We start from the raw sequence: 12,406 nt of genomic DNA, 5'->3' as shown, positions 1-12,406 counted from the left end.
CCGGCAGAGTGAGAGAGACCTTCTTCAGTCTCTGTGTCACTCACCCATTTCTCCGAGCATTCGTTTGCACCCATTCTAAGCTTTTGTAGCATCTACAGATGGTGCCTCCAGATGGAGCTCTAACTGCCAGACTCTCCTGCCTTCAGATGATGAAGAATCACTGTTGATCTTCCTGGTCAAAAAAACCCCAAACCCTTCAGGATGATGGAAAGTTTTCATCAAAACAAATGGAAATATGGGAACTTCCTTCTGCAAAGAAACACGCATCAGGCCTATTTTGAGGCAGAATAAAGCAGTCTGTGGACTGAACAGTTTCTTGTATCTCTCTCTTTGGGCTTTCAAGCGCTAACAGAGGGCAAGAGTTTGTTCTGGATTTTTCAAACCCAGGTGTATACCCCTTTAAGTCCCAGCCAGATGCCACATTAACTTGCATGACTTCTTGCCTCTAACAACACATAATGCAGCTCGAGTGATGTAACTCAATGTGATGCCAAAATTTATAAGGAAAGACATTGCTTTCTGAGGTCAGGCTGGTCTCTGATTTAAGCTGGCAGTGGGAGCATCGGTGTTTCTGCAAACCAGCAGATACTGCAGCTCTCCAACAAATCAAATTACTTTCAAAGACTTTGGCGTCTCCCTAATCCCGACAGCTCTTCAAAACTGGGGACATCAATTAAGGCAGAGTGCATTAAACCCACGCAGGGTTTTTTGGGACTTAGACAGGCTCCTGAAAGCATTTTCAGGGATGGTTTTATTTTTTATTTTATGAGCAGAAGGATTGCAGATAAACTTGATAAGGGCTGGAATCAAAACATCGTCCTACAGCCAAAAATGCAGTGACAGATATTCTGGGTAGTGAAAACGATGACAGATCCTAAGCAGACAGAAGCGAACATGATAAAACAAGTGAGATTGTTATTCTTATATTAAAATTACAGCAGCACCTAAAGGTCACAATTGAGATCAGGGGCCCGTTGTGCCAAGTGCTAATAAGACACATATTAAGAGACACACCCTGCCCTGAGGAGTTTAGAGTCTTAGGCCGGGTCTACACTACAGTCCTGTGTTGGCGTAACTACATCACACAGGGGTGTGAAAAATCCACACCCCTGAGTGACGGTGACATAGTTATATCGTCGTCAACCTCCTGTGTAGACAGCGCTTTGTCGATGGGAGAGTTGCTCCCTTCGAAATAATTACTGCTTCTCAGGGATGTGGATTAATAGGCGACACTGGAGGGTCTTTGCTTACGCGTTATAGCAGCGCTATGGCATTTTAAACGTAGGCCTGCTCTAAATAGACCAGACTGACAAAGGGTGGGCAAAAGAAAGGATTATCCATTTTACAGATGGGGAATTTAGAGTAGGTTCCAAATTGTCCGTCAAAATGTTTTTTTCCGGTGGAAAATATTTTTTCCATGAAATGGAAATATTCATGAAAAAAAAGTCTGTTTTATACAAAATTTTCAGGTTTTTTTCAACAAAAACCCAAAACATTTTGAAGAGCTTCTCTGGCCAGCTCATGGGAAGCTGAGGCCTAGAAAGATGAAGGGCCAAGTTTTCAAAACAGCTCAGCGCCCTACAACTCCCATTTAGCAACCAGATTTTCAGCAATGCTCAGTACCCGGAAAGCTCCCTTTGTTTTTTTTGGGAACTGCATATTTTTGAAAATCTGGTCATAAGCAATTTGTTCAAAGTAAGACAGGGAGTCTGAAGCAGAGCTGTGAGTTGAGGGCAGATTTTCCAGTCTCCTGGCTTAACTACAAGACCATTCTTCCACTCAAACTGCCCAATAACTAATGGGAGAGTCTCCCCAGAAACAGGAGTGGGTATCAGGTCAACAAAGCACTTCACGCAAAATTTTCATAAGCACCTAAGTGATTTAGAAACCTAACTCATTGACCTTTGATTATACTTAGGCTCCTAAATCTTGTCTCTTTTCTAAATAGGACTTAGTTGTTCTTCATAATTTTGCCCCAAGTCTCATTGAGACGTAGGCTCCTAAGTGCCTATGCCACTTTTGAGAATGGTATTGAGGCTCCTTAGTAGAGCTGGATGAATAACAGATTTTTTCATTTGCTGTCAGTACCAAAAAATGGCTACCGGGAATCATTCTGGTTCAAACAGAAAACAGTTTTTTTTCCAAAAGTGAGGGGGGGGAGGAGGAGGAGTTTGGGTTGAAAAAAATATGAATGAAATGTTTTATTTGGATTTAGAGCATTTTTAATGTTTCAAACTTTGAAAAACTAAAATTAAAGGGAAATTTGAAACAAAAATTTGTTTTGAATAAAAAAAAAAGTCAAAAGGTTTCATTTAGAAAATGTTGAAACAGAAAAGGAGCTGGCGGGGGGGCAGGCTTGACCAAAACAATCTGGTGAAATCAACATGAATTCATGAAATATCTTACCCTAAATAAATAAAATAAAAAAGGTTTTGGTCAAAAAAAAAAATTCAGCTAGCTGTACTTCTAAATATTTGGGCAATTCTGAAAATTTTGCTTTTGAATATGTGCTTATTTTTAAACACCTCTTTAAGTCCCACTGATGTTTTTAAAATAATAATACACACCAATTAATAACAAATGAAGACATGAACTAAAGTGATTGATGATAACATAAATAATTTAAATGATCGTAATGGTTGTTGTTGAAGTAACAGAGTTACCCAGCAGCTTCCAGCATCCAACACAATCACAGATATTTTGGGCTGAAGGTTTCAGTGTCAGGAGGAGGAGGGAGCCGAAAGGAAGGCTTTCCAATCACTCCAGCCACCATCTCTAATTCTTTTCTTAAAGTATAAAATCATTCCTCCACTGATCTCACTTGTGGTCAGAGCTCAGTACAGGACCATCAGTCACCGTGCTGATTTGGTTCAGCAGGTGTTGGTTGTGCAATCGCTCACTGCGGGCTAATCTGCTCGCGGCTGTCAAGGGTTATGGAGTATTTATTGAGTTTGTGTCAGGTCCAGTTGACCAATAGCCAGCAGCTGCTGGATACCCATTGACATTGATGATATTGCTGAATTAAACTAGGTGATGTATACAGAACTTGCTTAGAGGTAGTAATGACGCCTGGAACCATTTGAAACACAATACAGAGGGCCCCTGCGCTTGGAGCTTTGCACTCTCTCTCTTAAATAAAAAATTATTAGTATTTTCTTTTAACGCCAAAAAGAGAAGCCACGAATCGAGCTCCGTTGAAATATTTAGAAAGAAAAATAGAGTAGCCCCATGGAAATGAAAATCATCTTTATATTCTGCAGATTGACTGCCTGTTGGGTGACTGGCGACGGAGGAATTTCTCACCTGCTCTTTAGAAAGACAGAGCGGTGGGGCGGGTGAGGAATTGATTATTGAATGCACATCAGGGACCTGATCCTTTAAAGGGCTTGCTGAGCCCTTTTACTTCAGCTCAGCACCTTGCAGGATCTGACCAGTTATGTGTTCAGTGGTACTTGATTTTGTGAGATGCTGTGTGAATTACAGTTTACACAGTACTTCTCATCCGAAGGCACTTGAGAAACATTAACCCAATAGTCCTCACTGTCAGATACAGTGCCTCAGCGGTACTCTTCCCCCGTTATACAAAGGGGTAAACTGAGGCACAGAAAAGGAGTGGAAATTGACCTCGCTGGCAGAGCTGGGAATAGCCCTGGGAGTCTTGACTCCCAGTTCTGTGCTCAGATCTGCTCTCTGATCATTTGCAGACCCGCAAAGCTCAGAAACCAGAATGAGCCCCACATTTATGATTATTTTCTTAAAACTCATTATTTTCAAGCCAACCTCAGGATTTCTGAGGCGTGACTCAGGATTTTTGAATGCTTGGGGTTGGCAATACTGGACCGTGGGCCCCTGTGGCTTGAGCAGAAGGGATCAGCTGAGATCTATAGCAGGCGTGTCCTCTGCGGATCGGGCACGGGGACATGTACCACACCCTGAACTGGGCTTTATGTGCCCATAAACTCAAACTGCCTCTGACTACCTAGGCAGAATCAGCGGCCCCTCTTAAAGACTGCAGCCTTTATGTTCCCAAGCAGCTGTGGCGTTTCCTGTGAGGCTCTCTCTCTGTGGTGGAAGTGGAAATCAGGCTGCAGGACAGTGATTGGGCCCCGTCGCGACTGAATTATTTTGCATCAAGCATCAGAGTTAATTTGGGGGACGATCAGCTTGTTTGACAAGTCAGGCGGCTGTCCCCGCTGCCTGCTGAAACCTGGAGTGCTGGAGAATGAGCAATCAAAGCCGTGACCTTGGCAAGGACTGGGGTTAGATTACAGGCGTGATTAAATGCTGGGAAGAAGGCACCGAAGCTGCCATTTGAATACCTGTTTACATGTAGGATAATAGATGGCCACCCATTGACAGCCAAGCTGTAATTCACTGCTGGGACTCTGGGGCTCTGATGACACCATAAACTATGGGAGGCAGCGCTCAGGATGCTCAGACAGGACAGCCAGTCCCTGAGAATGATTTACAGCCATGGACTCACTCTGTGGCTGTCTAATCTATTATCCTTTATTGCAGACACCACAGGGAGAAAGTATTTTTTTTTAAATTTGTTTAAAGGGACACTGTAAACTCCCTTTGATCTGCCGATGACACCTTAAAAGTCCCTCTATCCATGTGGGTGTCGGAGAGAGGATCCTTTGGAGCCTAATTATGTGCTGGTCCCACTCCTGTGGAGTTACTCCAGCAGAGGAGCCGGCTCCCAGGGTTCCCTTTTTCGGGTGTATTTTTGAGTGGGGCAGGGGGCGTTCCAAAATAAGGCCTCAATCCTGCCACTGATTCGGTGCAGCTGGAGCCCTGCCCTGTGAGGAGCCCTCACTAAAGTCTGTCTGCAGTCAGTTGCAGAATCAACCCATGATTTTATGGGTTACCAACCTCACCCCACCAATGTCTTGTCTGCACTCTAGCAACTCTGAAAATACCCCGAGAATTGCTCTGGAAGTTCCCCTATTAGACTCCCTTCTCAGGGCTGGGCTGAGCGCCCCCGTCAGGTTCTGCAGCTGCAGTTTCATTAGCAGCCACTCTGTGCATGCTAAATGCATAGAAACATGGTTTCATTGTCAACAATTTATTTGTATCAATGAAGTTTCGGGTTTTTAGAGTCTTGAGACACCCCCATAAGACTGGAGAGTTGCTCGTCCTATGCCACCATGCGGCGCTGTGCTGCTGGAATGAGTATGGTTATGGAAAGCCAACCCTTAGGCATCTGATGTGCTATGACCTCTGCCTTTCACCAGTATCATCCCACTGTTTTCTTGTACTCCCCTGACCGGCTGCATCCCCTCTGTGGTCTCTTGTCTATATTTAGACTGTAAGCTCCGTGGGGCAGAGGCCATCATTTTGTTCCATGTTTGTATAGCGCCTCGCACAACATGTCCTTGTTCCTGATGGGAGATCAGGAGTGGTCAGTGAAGATCCGCTCAGTCAATCCAGAAATCGACGTATTAAGACCACCTCCTCGAGTGGCGTACTGCTGCGTCGAGGTTCCCGTCGCACAGAAGATGGCGCACAGAACAGAAGCAGAGAAGTCGACGGGAGTTACGCAAGTTTTTTGCGTAGCTTGCATAACTCCGGTCGACTGCCGCTGAATCTCTGAGATAAGTGAAGACAAGCCCTGAATTGCAGCTCTTTATTTTAGTATCTGATAGATCCTTTATCAGTAAGACCTGCCTAGTGGAGCAGATTTAGCTTTTTCCTTCTTTAAATTGATCCTCAGAACACTGTGGTAGGAAAGAGTTAAAAGCTCCAATGTCTTGGGGAATAGCTGAGATCTCTGCAAATGAGCATGTTAACAGGGTGTTAATTGGGCAATGGGAAGGAAGACATAAATAGGGAGCTCTGAGGGTAGGGCAGATTTGACTTTCTGTGGGTTTGAGAGGGGGGATGAGGCATAGTACAGCTGCTGAGCTCTGCTCTGTGAAATAAGTTGTCTCTGGTTCTCTCTGTTGAAGGAATGAATGCAAGCTGACTCTGCTAAGCCTCAAATCTTTACAATGAGAATTTTTCCCCAACCGCTTTAAGAAAATCACTTTAGGGCTGAGACTGGAAAAGAATGTTTTGGGAAGTAAAAGCAAGACTGAAACAGCCATTTATAATAGAAGCCTGGATGTAAACTTATCAGTTATTAGTAGTCTTTTGACCTTCTTCGGTGCCTTTTATCCGAGGACTGTCAAGCACTTTACAAGCATTCACTCTTAAATATCCTTTAGTGAGGTGGGGCAGTTTGTATTGAGGGATTATGCCACTGGATTGGGACTCTACACAGTTTGCATTCAGTTCCTTGCTCTGTCCCCTGTGTGATCCTAACCTCATCTCCCTATTCCAAAATGGGGATAGTGACACTTCCCTACCCCACAGCAGTAGCATTCGGATGAATTTGTTGATGATTGCAGGAAGCTCAGAGTTTGGTATGGAGTCAATGCTCCCCTGCAGCAGGAGTCAGGATCTGCTCATACAGCCGATCTCCATCCTCCCAGCCTGGTTTAGGGCTCTGATCAATACTCAGTGTGCCACTTTGGGGTCTAGCTTTTCCTGGAAGATGTTACTTGGGCTGTGCAAACCCCACCCTGCTCCCCTGGTAGATTTCTACAAGATCTAGCTGGAAGTGATTTGGGGCATTTTACAGAAATGTCTGGTGCCTTCCCTGTGTCTAAATGTTTTGCATCAGTGTGGCTTGATTAGTAACTGGGCACACAAATTCCCCTCTCTGTAATGATTTCCCTTTATTGAAAGCCATGTGGCAACTCCTTAGCTCATGACTAATTGTCCAAGGCCACCTGACAGTGAAATAATCCATAATTGCTTAATCTATCTGGGCCTGTGTGCCAAAGGAGGGGAAAGCACTTTAGAGAGATCAATCTTCTAAAATCATCAAGAGACATATTGGCACCCAGGTGGCTTTTCATTCCCAGCTGAGAGAAAGATGATGCTGTGAGATTAAGGCTCTGCGTTAGCCTTCTTGTCCCCCCACAGCTTTTTGATCCGGAGAGAGATTACCCCAAAAGCACTCCCTGCTCTCTGCTTGTGCTAAACTAAGATCATGGCATTTGGAATCACCTCCACATAAATGTTACCTCTACCAAACGAATTACCTTCTCTCCTCTCCCAGCTCCAAACCACCTGTGACGCAGCAGGCTCTGGGGGGCGGGAGAGAAAAAAATATTTTGTGGCTTGTATCCTGATCTCCTGGGATGGCCTTAAAAAATGCTGAGTTCCTAAACAGCTGAAACAATATAAAATGCTCCATATATTCTCTATAAACAAGCAGTTAGAGAAATTCAGGCTGGAAAACACTTGGTGGAATAGGGTCAAGACTCTCATATGAATCAAATTAGTGGCCGCTCAACTATCACCACAGTACATTAGGCTGCAGGGATGAGGGAAATTCAGCTCTTTTCAAGGTTACGCTTTTCTTCCCCACCTGATCTACTTGCTGCTGGGAGATCTTGGTCATTTAGAACTGCGGGTCCCTCTGGGTGGATGTTTTCTGGCTTCCATGGCATCAGGTGGAAAGCCATCTGAAAGAGAGAGGGGATAAAAGGCCCCTTGTTAATCCACTCGAAAGTCCTTCCTTTCATGATTGCAAAAATATTTACTTTGAAATAAAAAGAAAGGATGCGTGGGAAAACCTCAAGGAAATTACAGATGGGGTCTCTGTGGGGACATTGATCACACTGGCTCTCCAGCTGGACGGACACTCTATTCCAAAATAAAAGTGTCCACGTGGGCTATTCCAAAACAGCTAAGTGAGTAGCCCAGGGTCACCATGGAGTCTGTAGCATCCCCAGACTCAAATTTCCAGAGTCTCAGTCCACTGCTATAATCCCAAAATCTTCCTTCCTTTCTCTGACAAGGGGGCTCCCATACCTTTTACCTGTGGATTCTTGGCCTATCAATGTACTGTAGGGATTTTTAAGGCACCCATCTCTGTCATATCTGGCTGATAGCTGAGTTATGCTGGGTTCTTGAGTTTTAGGGGAGCTGGGGTTGTCTCTTGGGTAAGCCTTGCTCATTTATGCTTTCAGTTCAAACCGCATGTGACTGGTTTGTTCACTTAATTATGAGAGCAGACAAACAGTGACACGCTCAGCTGACTTTTGCTTTGAATTTTTATTTAAACCTCTAAATCACGGGGTCCACAAACCAACATGGACCACAGCGTAAAAACCAAAACCAAAAGCATCGCCATACCAACTGGCCAAATAAGATATGACCCCCCTCCTACTCACAGGGGGGACAACATGGCAGACAGAGACAGGCCTTTAAGGTAGTGATTTTAAGAGCCAGTTCCCTTGACTCATCTGCACTTTGTGTGTTGATGTTGTTCCCAGAACAAGGTGAGGACTCCTGCTCCCAGAAACCTCATTAAGATGATTATCATGCGCCACAGAGAGATCATTTTGCTTCTATTATCATGAAAAAGCACTGATTTGCTTCTCTTCTGTGACCCCATCCCACCCCCTTCCTCTGTCCCTGTCAAGGGCCACACTTAAGGCACTCAAGGAAAGGAATCCAGATGCCATTAGCGATCAGCGTGGGGGAATTAAGAAGAAGGTAATTTAAAGGCAGGATGAGCAGTTTCAGAAGAGCTGATCATGCAAGCAGCGATGCAGCTTCTATAAGGGTCATAGAGAGACAAAGCAGGAGGCAACCGGAGGGGCTGCTGGATTCAAGGGTTGTCGCTGGGAGGCCAATCCTGCCAGTGCTGAGCAGAGCTGGGCAAAATTTTTCAATTGATGCTATTTTTGGTGGCACAGACACGTTTTGTGACTCCATGTCAGCTTCACCCAACTGTTAGTGTTGGAAAAAAGAAAAATCCAAAAAAGTCCAATTGTTTTGTTTTGATGTTCCGAAGGGAAATGTTTTGATTTTTCTATTCCAAATGACCTTTCACTTTGAGGTTTCCTTCAGTTTTATTTATTATTTTTTTAATGTTAAAAAAAAAAAACATTCAGAGAAAAAAAGATTCATTCAACCTGAAACTTCTTTTTTTTTCTTTTTTTTTGGAGTCAATGAAAATGTTGGAAAATGTTGGTTTTGGGTCAGCCTGAAACTAAATGATTTACAATTTTTCAGAAGTGCCAGCAAGCTGAAAAACCCAGTCATTCACCCAACTGTGGTTGTGAGCACCTGGTGTGTGTGCAATGTCTGCACCACACGGAAGTAGCAGGCCCAGGGCTTGTGTTATAGGTGACACGTCTAAGAGTGATGGGTGGAAACTGAACAAAGGTGGAAGATGGGGCTGAATAGCCTGGGAGATGTGAGTGATGAGGGCATGATAGTTTGTGGAATGGTCTCCCGAAAGATGTAGTGGCAGTCCGGTCGCTCGAAATCAGACTGAACAAAGCACTAGAGAGTTATAGAAGGGAACTACTCTGCCCCAGGCCAACAGAGAATGGGCAAGATGACCACAGAGCTCTTCTGGTGAAGGCTTCCAGTGTGACCTCTTTGTATTTGGCTTCAGAAATGATGCTATGCAGGGCCTCAGCTGCTCTGCCCTCTTCTGTGGGGCTGTGGGAAGGAGTCACCCCCTTTCCTGTTTTGCCGCTACAGTGGATTTTTGACTTCCCCTACAGGATGCAATTGGTCCATCACTGTGCAAAGAAGATGATCCGCTTCTCAGTGAGGGCAGCCCGGAGGAAACACAGTTCGGAACAATGGGCAGACCCCTGGCCCACAGAGAGGGGTATATATTTGGTGAGGGAAGAGCAAGGGAGCAAGAGGAACTAGCCCTGGCTTTCTGCTCTGTCATCTCTCACTGGCAGTGTGTGCTGCAGGTCACTCAACCTCTGACCAGCCCAGATATGTTGGGAGGTGTGTGGGGACTTGAGACTAGTTCTGGGTGCTCAGCCACATCTCACTGGCCAAGGGTAACCTTGTTTTGGGAGGGACAGGGCGATTTGGCCTAGCTGTGCGCTCTGCCATCTCTCACCTGCACTTTGCATCCTACAGCCTTTCCACAGCACAGAGAAACCCTGGGTTCTACTGATTGAGTTGGGGGTGGGGATGTCATAGTCCTGCAGTGCCGTGTGATCCCTGCTTTCCCAGCCACTAAACAAAATGAAGCAGCCGAGCCAGCCCTCGTCTTTCTGTGCCTGCCCAGCCAGCCACGTTAAACCTCGTTTCAGGCAGCCCAGGGCCTGCGTTGTTTCCTGTAGTAAAAGCAAAGTTAAGCGTTGCTCTGAATACAGCGAGAGTTCCTGGAAGCTGAAGTGTTCAATTTTACTCCACCGAGCATCCAGTATAATCCATTGAAAGGGCACTGTCCTTCAGGCCTTTCAGCTGGGCTGACGGCTGCCCACTGATGAATTGACAGGTTAAAAAGATTGATTCCACATGTCAGAGCTGTAACCCTGCCAAAGCAATACGGCTGTCAGTTGGGCTGTAAAACAGACGCTTACATTAACAGCCCTGACAGCCGCAGCACATGAACACATGCACCTGCCTTTATGGAGAGCCTAAACACACAGCCGTGCAAAGATTAATCATCTTGAAAGCAACATTGGAGGATCAAATAAATGTTTCTGCAGTGGAAAAGTGGCACAGTGCTGACTTGGCATAGATGCCGCCTACAGATGGTGCCCGGCGGGCTGCCAAGAAGGGCACTGGGAACCGAGGGGTGGGGTCCACAGTTGTTGTCAATGTTTCAGTTATTATCTTGGCCATGTGTCTTCCCCTCCCCAACACACTCAGCCTCACACACTTACATTGCACCAATATATGCTGTATACAGACAGGCACAGCTGGGTACTGCACACACAGACTCACCCACGTATTATACTCTCTCAAGCAGACCCACATGCCCTCACCTAAACATACTGCACACACAGCCTCCCCCGTATGCTTTAAACACAGAAACCCACACACTCACACAAACATATGCTGCACACACCCATCTACTCTACACACAGACACACACTCGCTTTATGCACATACTTACATAAATATGTACTTTACACACACGAATTTATTTGTATGCTGCATGCGAACACGTATAAATGTTTTGGCCAGTACAGTGCATGCACCCCCATGCCTCAGATACTGTACCCACAGAAATTCACCAATATTCATACTGACCTGCTCACTCTCTGAAAATCAGGGCCCTTGAAGGTTTTTCTGGTTCGACACCCAAAAAGAGAACACCCCAAATCACTAGTCACATTTGCAAATCTTGGCTATACAATATCCATGCCCTTAGTCATACTCACGTATATATATATTATCCACACATAAGTACCCATTTATTGTATATGCACCGACCAAGCCTTTCCCTAACATAAAGATATCAGGTACACATATAAATAACCATGTGCCCACACATGATCTCCCAAACTCACCCTGGGGGCAGGTCTACACTTGTGTGATTCCCAGCCCAAGGAGACATACGGAATAGAAAGTAGCCACAGCAGGGGCTAGCCGCCCTGAGTGCGTCTCTAGCTGAGACCCCAGGCCCGTACTCGGGGCAGTTCGCCCCTCCGGCCATTTGTGCCCCACAGCTACGCTCTATTTTTGGCATGCTAATGTTCGAGCTAAGAATCACCCCCCCCGTTCCAAGTATAGACACAGCCTCGGACGCATGAACGCTCAAGCCCTTTGCAACAGTTACTGGGCTGTAAAGTTGGTATAAAGCTGTGTCCAGCTGATGGCAGCGTTCAGAACAGCCAAGGCATAATGGCAACAGTGCAAAGCCAGGATTCCTGGATGAGTCACTTCTCCTCTCTCCGCATCGTTTTCCCTATCAGCAAAATGTAGATAATTAATACTTACCTTGACAGATTGTTTCTAAAGCACTTTGAGATCCTCACATGCAAAGCACTTAAATAACTAAAGGATGATTATTTATTCTCCTAATCTCCTCCTCAGCAGCTAGGCAAATTACACAGGAAAAGGTGAAATTCACCCATTGCAGAGGGCCTAGATGCCATTTAAATATCTTATGGGCTTGAGTTGGTGTAAGTGTTGCATAAGGGTTGGTTTAAGTGCTGCATAAGTCTCAGGCTGGTTCTCTGCACAGGTGACATCCTCAGACAGGGATGGGCACTGAAATTAACATGCAAAATGTACAAAGAACTTCCCCATCCAGTATTCTGAGGAATGCAAAAGTCCCCTACACTCTGGGGAGATGAAGAAAAGTTGAATCACAACCAAGCTTGGCTTTGCCAGAAGATGTTTCAAAGCTTTTATGGTGAGATTCAGTACAGATATACAGAGATCAATTATCTTAAAAGCAGCAAGGAGGTCCAGCAAATATCTCCAGCTTTAAACAGGTTTATTTCCATCTGCACTTATCTGTGCTATTTAAACTCCATTGCTTGCAGTTAATCTTTTGTAATGCAGCATAAGAGGGCTTATTTACTTTCTAATGACATCAATTGGCCATAAATATTAGACATCTAAGGTTCGCTGA

At 45.1% G+C, this 12,406-nt stretch overlaps 1 long non-coding RNA gene across 1 annotated transcript; it reads right to left on the bottom strand.

The window, feature by feature from the left end:
• Nucleotides 1–7,275: 7,275 nt before the first annotated feature.
• On the bottom strand, nt 7,276–11,222 carry LOC137166622 (uncharacterized). Its single transcript, XR_010923750.1, has 3 exons — nt 11,208–11,222; nt 11,077–11,115; nt 7,276–7,517 (listed from the first exon to the last, which is right to left on the bottom strand). It is a non-coding gene; the product is annotated as an uncharacterized lncRNA (long non-coding RNA).
• Nucleotides 11,223–12,406: the final 1,184 nt, after the last annotated feature.

Source organism: Emydura macquarii, unplaced genomic scaffold (genome assembly GCF_026122565.2).
Source record: "Emydura macquarii macquarii isolate MOO-44397 ecotype Brisbane River unplaced genomic scaffold, CSIRO-AGI_Emac_v2 contig_2894, whole genome shotgun sequence".
In the NCBI taxonomy this organism is placed as follows: domain Eukaryota; kingdom Metazoa; phylum Chordata; order Testudines; family Chelidae; genus Emydura; species Emydura macquarii.
Note: the sequence above shows the minus strand (reverse complement) of the source record. Positions and strands in the feature narration are given on the sequence as shown.